Here is a 6,712-nt window from a genome sequence, read left to right as displayed (position 1 = left end):
AATAACAAATTAAGGAAGACAAGTGGGAGAGGAGAGTTGGCCTATTGTGTTACAGATAGTTGGAGATACGCAGGGCCTCACTTCACTTGGCACTAAGTATAAATCCATGCTCATTTATGCTGGGCAGGTGCATCAGACACAGCATTCATTTCCAGCTAGTGGGAGAGATTTCCACTTGCTTTGTTTGCTCCCTCCTTTCTCCTAATAGAAGGGCACCAAGAGCGAGACTCCCTAATCTTAACACTGCTTCATGCATCCAATTCTTTTAGTGATGTAACTCCTGTCCTTTCTGAAAATATTTTTTGGTTTTGGTTCCCAAAGTCCTCCATACCTTCATTTCATATCTTAAGTTTCCAGCAGCTGTAAAGTGCTCTTCAAGTGCAAAGGCATCATTTGCAACTATTAATCTGGTCAAAATATTCCACAAGACATTTTTTTTTCCAAGCATTTCGTCAGGATTTCAGCAGACAGTGACAAAAAAAAAAAAAAAAAAAAAAAAAAAGGAGATGCCTCAGTAGGGTCTTTACAGCATTTGAAGACTCTACCAGAAGCAGCTATGGCATTTTAACTTAGGGATTTTTCCACCAATGCTGCTTTCTGCCCCTGCCCAAGTAAATATCCCATTATGGGTTCATCCAGAAGCTGGCAGGCAACGCTGCAGGCAGCAGCAATGAGATCTGAGATGTTTTCCCCCACAGATGTTGCATATGTATGAATGTCTCACAGAGAGCATTTCCATCTGCTCCATGGGTATTCCATGAGAGCCATGCTGAGACCTCTCAATCAACCACTGTTAAAGGCAGCCCCAGAGTAATCTGAAAACAAAAAGTTCAGATGCACAGACATGAAACGCTGATGAATGAGCCTGTGCTACAAGGGCTATTCCTTCCAGTGACAGAGCGAATCATGAAATCTCTCCCAGCTTTCCTTCATATGTGGCACCAAGGTCTAGTCAGGTGCAAATATAGAATGACTGGAATGACTGGCCACAGTCATGTTCAACATCTTTAGAAATGGCATGGATGTTGTACCCCCAGCAAGTGTGATGATGCTAGGGTTAGATCTGGCAGCTGTGTTTGCTAAATGACACAGCATTAACAGGAATCTTCAAGATTAGATGGTGCTATAAGATTTCTGCTTAAGAATGGGTGAAATTTGATTGCTTTCCTAGTATTTAATCCTGGAAAAATACCCTTACCCTCTTGAGCCTCAGAGGCTCAGGAATGACATAAAAAAGCAGTCCTATGACCTTGCTCTGCTTAAGAACCTATGGGTGCCTTTTAATGGGGTTGCTTTGCCATAGGTGAGGCAACCTCATGCATTAGCCTTTAAACTTAGTTTCCTTTCACAATTTGTCAGCCAGATCTTGTGATTTGGAAAGACATGACCGAGCTGCAGAGAACTGATCTGCCTCAAATCTCCTCCTTGAACTTTTCCCCTGGGAAACAGCCTATGAGGATGGAGGTGATGGACCCTGTGTGAAGTGTGGGAGTGGCTGTCATTCTGCTGTCACACATTATCAGTCACCTCCTCTCACCAGTAGTGTGACTGAGGAAAGATGGGCTCCTCTCTACCTGTCTCAGTGAATAAAGAGAGGGGAACACACGCACAGCAGAGAACAAAAATAAATGAACCTGGCTGAAGGCAGACACAGTGTCACACCTGCAAGAGGTAACAGAGGTACAGACGCTTTCTTCTGTTTCAAAATCAATTTCAAGCCCATTTCATGAAAGAAATGGCATAAAGGGCATTAGGTCTTGCAACAGAGCCTGCTATCCCTGGGATAATGGATGGAAGATGAGTACAATTACCTGGAAGCTGAGAGCTGGGACACAGCCTTTTTTTGTTCAGAAGGCTCTGGCTGTCCTTCCCCATCAGCACGAAGATCAAAACAAACTCTGTGGAGACTCTGACAGTGCCGGACTTGTCTCTGCTCCAGCTGTCTTGGAGAACAGAACAAGGAGCAGAGATCACAGCTGCTCAGAAAGGACCGTCTGTGCTGTTGTACTAAGGATGCTCTGCCACACAGCATGCAGGGGAGCCTCTCAGGCACAGGCAGCTCAGTGCCATGCCCTCTCTCCTGTTTGGTGAAGTGCCATGCCCCAAGCTGTAGTCCCATACACAAGCAGTGATCACTGCAGCTGCAGAACAGTCTCCCTAAAAATGAGCTGCCACCTCCTAGATGCAGCTAAAGCTTCTATACCCCAGCCTTTGTCTCAGTGGTGTTGGTGCTAATAGCATCAGTCACAAGCTCTCCACTGGGTTATCTACCAAAAGACCAAAAACATGAGGCTGTGCTTTACAGTGATTGCAAGAGGTGATGTTCAGTTGTCCCTACATTAGTCAAGTGATGACTCTAATTCTTTCAATTTCAATGCTGTGGAGCTGCCCTGCTCATCCCCAAGGCCTGGGTACACCAACACCCCAAAAGGTGCAGCACAGGCAGACTGTCAGCAACGATCCCACAGATCCCTATGGCTGCCATCTCATCACTCCTATACTCAAAGCAAAGGAGAAAATATGAGACCAATTCCTCCACACACCTTGCAGGTGATGCTTTCTTTCTGTTGGAGCTGGCACAGACAGTGAGGCCATCAAGTTCTCATTGAGTAAAGATGCTGATGTCCTGGCACCATTCACATTCCCCTTGCTCAAAAGGTCACCCATGGGATGGCAGAATGAGGACACACACCCACACTTGTGTGGGGTTTGTGTGATGCCCACAGAGGTGGGAGAACCCCACAGCCTGTAAGAGATCTGGATGTACAACTCCAACCCCTGGACTTAGCTTCTGTGGAAGGTGGTGGTTGTGGGGTTCCCCTCTGGCTGCACAGGACCTTCTGCTTCACTCCCCATCTCTGCTTTCCCTTGGAGGCCACAGTCAATTGGAAACTCCAGAAGGTGGCAGTTCAGAAGCTGTCACCACCAACTGCTGTCTGTGGCTTTCCTCAGCCCACAAAAGGGCAGACATCAACAGCGAGCTGTAGGATAGATGGGGACCACTGCATCTCACGCTGTGCGGTAAAACTAATGAAATCTAGCCTTTTTTTTTCCTCTTACACAAATTGAAATGCTTTGGGAAAACTTTATCCTCTGTCTTGTGGCTGCAGGCAGCTCTCCTGAATAAGCTATTGTCAGGCCTTGGAGACGTGAGTCAGAGCATCTTTAATCTCTGGGCGGGAGCGTTCTCCATCGCTTTCATGCTTTGGAATAAATCTTCAGAGACGTTCCCAAATTAAGCACGATTATTTTCTAATCTCCTTGCACTTCTTCCTCTTCCCATTTTATCAGCCAGGCTCAAACACATTCAGCATGGCCTACTTCGAAGCAAACTGATTAATGCAATCGCTTCAGGTTTTAGGAGGGATCAGTGCTTACAGCAGGGGAAAGAGCTCCTGTTGTTGCCGGCTGCCCTGCCTCTGCACTGGGAGGCTCATGGAGAGCTGACAGCAGGGCCTGGCACCTCACACTCATGTGGATATTCCAAGGTTGGGGGTTGGAACTGGATCTTTAAGGACCCTTCCAAACCAAGCCATTGTCAGCTCATTTTGTAGGACAGTGTCATAATGGGATATTAGTTGCTGAAGCTCATGGAGCTTATGGTGAATATTGAATGCTGATAGTGGAGAGGAATGAGGAGCACAATTAAATGAAAAAAGCCTTGACAGATGTAGCCTCCCAGAGCTTTTGGTTCCCTTGCTTACCTGCAGTGTCTGTGCCTTTGCCTATTTGAGCAGTTGCAAGGAGCCCTGCCAGTTCCCGCCTTTGCAGCCTGGTCCATAGGTCTACAATCTGGCTTTTTCCCTTGACTGACAAAAGCAGAAGGTGCTCTGGCTTTAGTGAGTGTATAATGGCTGACCTGATTTATTTTGAAGCTTTGGAATAGCTATGCTTTCTAATTACTTCTTCCTACCTGCCCAAAAGAGCACCTTTTGCTTTCAGATTAACTTCTTGCTGTCTCTTTGAACATGTGCCTTTGTACCGCAGGCACCCTGGGTTTCATGAGATCAAGGCGGGCTTGGTTAAAGCAAAAAAGCAAATAGTGATTGAGATTTTTTATCTCTTTTCTACAGGAACGTGCCAGGTTTGCTGATTCGACCTTGTGTGGCAGCATCAGCTGACTTAGGGTCCTTGTGCCTTCAAAGCACTCTCTCCAAGACAAACAAAGATGATTTTGAAAAGGAAAATCCTTCTCAGAGTTCAAAGGGGCATCAGAACTATCCAGAACATGCACATATTTAGGCATGGAATTTGCAACATCTTTATAGTATAGAGCAATGGGGAAGGGGTTGTCATGAGCTTTGCACATCACCATGTGCACCGTGGAATCTGACACGCTGGCTTCTTCTCTTCTAAAGTTCAAATCTTGCTGTATGGGAACTGCAGAGTCATGGCCTGAACCACTGATGGAGCACATGGAGGAAAGACCCAGTCAGTTCTGGAAGCACAGGTGAATGCTCCACCCCTCTTAGACTTCATTTTAAGGGCTGACTGCCTCCAAGGAAGGTTTGCTTGTTGGTGATCCCTCCTTTGTGAAATCTTCCTGTGAGCCTAGATCTTCAGATATGGGTGAGCATTTTTTTTCTTTTTTGTAATGCCTTTTCATTGCATATATCCAGGTCTGGTCCTGATGTCTTTATGCCTGCCTATGTATTTAAAACAGTACATAAACCTGCTGGTGGCCTCCTCAGTGACTGCTGCTGCCTTATGGAAACATATAAACTATGCTGGTAACTAGAAGCTAGGGCAGGAGAGAGGTCTAGTAGTAATCTCCACCCAATGTTTAATTCTAGATACAGGGTGTATTGTCTGTTTTTAAAAACTGCGAAAATTGAATGCCCTCCCTGCCCAGATGGAATTATTTTTCCCCTTGGCAAGGTTTTCCTTAATTTCTGACTTGCATCTCCTGGTTGCAACTGAAACCTACCACTTCCTTTCCTACCTGTAACCATCAAGGAGAAGTCCTTCTTCACAAGGACTTTTTGCAGATTTGCTGATTATTCTCATATTTCCCTAAGTCTAAACAATCACATAATTTTTTCAGTTCTGAAAAGTTCCCTTCTATACTTCTCAAATGCTATGACAACGCTGGTCATACTTATAACCTTCTAAAACTGAATTTCTGAAAGCAGACACAGAATTGCAGCTGTGTGGAGAAGGATGCTCTCTTGGTGCATCTGAGGTCTCATGGTATATCCCAGGACACAGCAGAGCTCTTCAGCAGCTGCACGCAGGGTGTCTCAAGCTGTTCATTGGTGAAAAAGCCCTGAGTGCAAATTCCTTCCATGCTACAAATCAGTTCTTTACTCCTGCTTGCACACAAACTTTTTTCAGCATTGCTCAGCGTGAGCTACAAAACCCTACCGTGAAGCAGCACAACTCACGTGGGACTCAGCCAGGTTGAACTCGTGAATCCCACAGAGTAATTCTGGAGGCCAGGTTCTGGTTGGAAAATGGGATATTTAATGTGACTGCCATCAGGAGGCATTTTGTGCCACAGGAGTTTCTCTCCATACCCTGGCTGCCTGTTTACTCCAGTACCCCTGTGAAAAATCAGTGTGAGCAGCCAAAGGATTTAAAAGTTATAAGGAAGGAAAAGAAAAAAAAAATGGCATAATTCGGCTTTCTTCAGAAATAAAGCTTAAAAAAGATGAAAGGTATTTGCCTCAACTCTCTGCAGGCTCCACCTCAGCAGCTAAGTAGAGAGGCTTTGGGAAAAGCCTGGAGCTCTTAGCATCTGTAAGAGCTGCCACTGGGACAGTGAAGCCATCTCCCTGTAATGTGCTCTCATTTCTGGCAGCTTCAATCTCTTTCTAGCAGGTTTTGGAGCTGAAGATCCCCCAGTAGCTTCATCTGCTCCCTGTGCAAGATAAACCAGATGGCTCATGGCAAATGATTGCCCACAGATGTCAGGCAGATTTCTTGCTTGGCAGGCTATGGCTGTGCAGTTCTGCCTTTTTGTTTGACTGTTCACTATCAATAAGTGATCCTTGTGCCTTCAGAAATTCAACTGCTAACAGACTGAAAGGAGGAAAACCAAACAAGGATGAGAAACCAAGTGTGACAATTTTGGAGTACAGCTTGGGGGCAGCCCTGTGTCCATTCCTAGAGATTCTCAAGCTCAGCCAGGCAAAGCCCAGAGCAAGTTTAACTTTTGCCAATGGCCCTGCTTTGACCTCCAGAAGTCCCTCCTCACTCAGGTCCCAGATGAATATGTGATTGCAGATGCCATTTTCTGGTTCTGAGGTCTCCATCTCTGCAAGGAGGAAAACTCACCTACCTAATTCTGCATTATCCAGGCAGCCAAAATCATAAAGCAAGGAGTCAAAAAAAAAAAAAAAAAAAAAAAAAAGCCCAATCCCTTTTTCCAAGGCTGGGGAGATTGTTGTGCTTGTCAGATATTTCATTTCTATCACATTTCTGCTGATTTTTTTTTTCTTGAAAATGTTATTGCTTTTTTAGCTTGACTGGAAAGCTGATTTCAGAGAGGAGAAATTCTCAATAGCCATCTTGATAGCACTTTCTATTTGTTTCTGTGGTTTGTTTTAATATACGTGATTAAAAGCACTCATTAAGCGTTCAGAATCCCTCATGATCTGTCTGTTTTGAACCCTGCAAAATGAAATTTTACAAAAATACAGATATTTCTGTATTTTTCACAAAACAGTTCCTCCCCTTTATTTTTTAAATCCTTCCATTCAGGCTCTAAGCT

Source organism: Cyrtonyx montezumae, unplaced genomic scaffold, assembly GCF_038088225.1.
Source record: "Cyrtonyx montezumae isolate F1298 unplaced genomic scaffold, pur_monq_1.0 scaffold_1, whole genome shotgun sequence".
Taxonomy (NCBI): domain Eukaryota; kingdom Metazoa; phylum Chordata; class Aves; order Galliformes; family Odontophoridae; genus Cyrtonyx; species Cyrtonyx montezumae.
Note: the sequence above shows the minus strand (reverse complement) of the source record.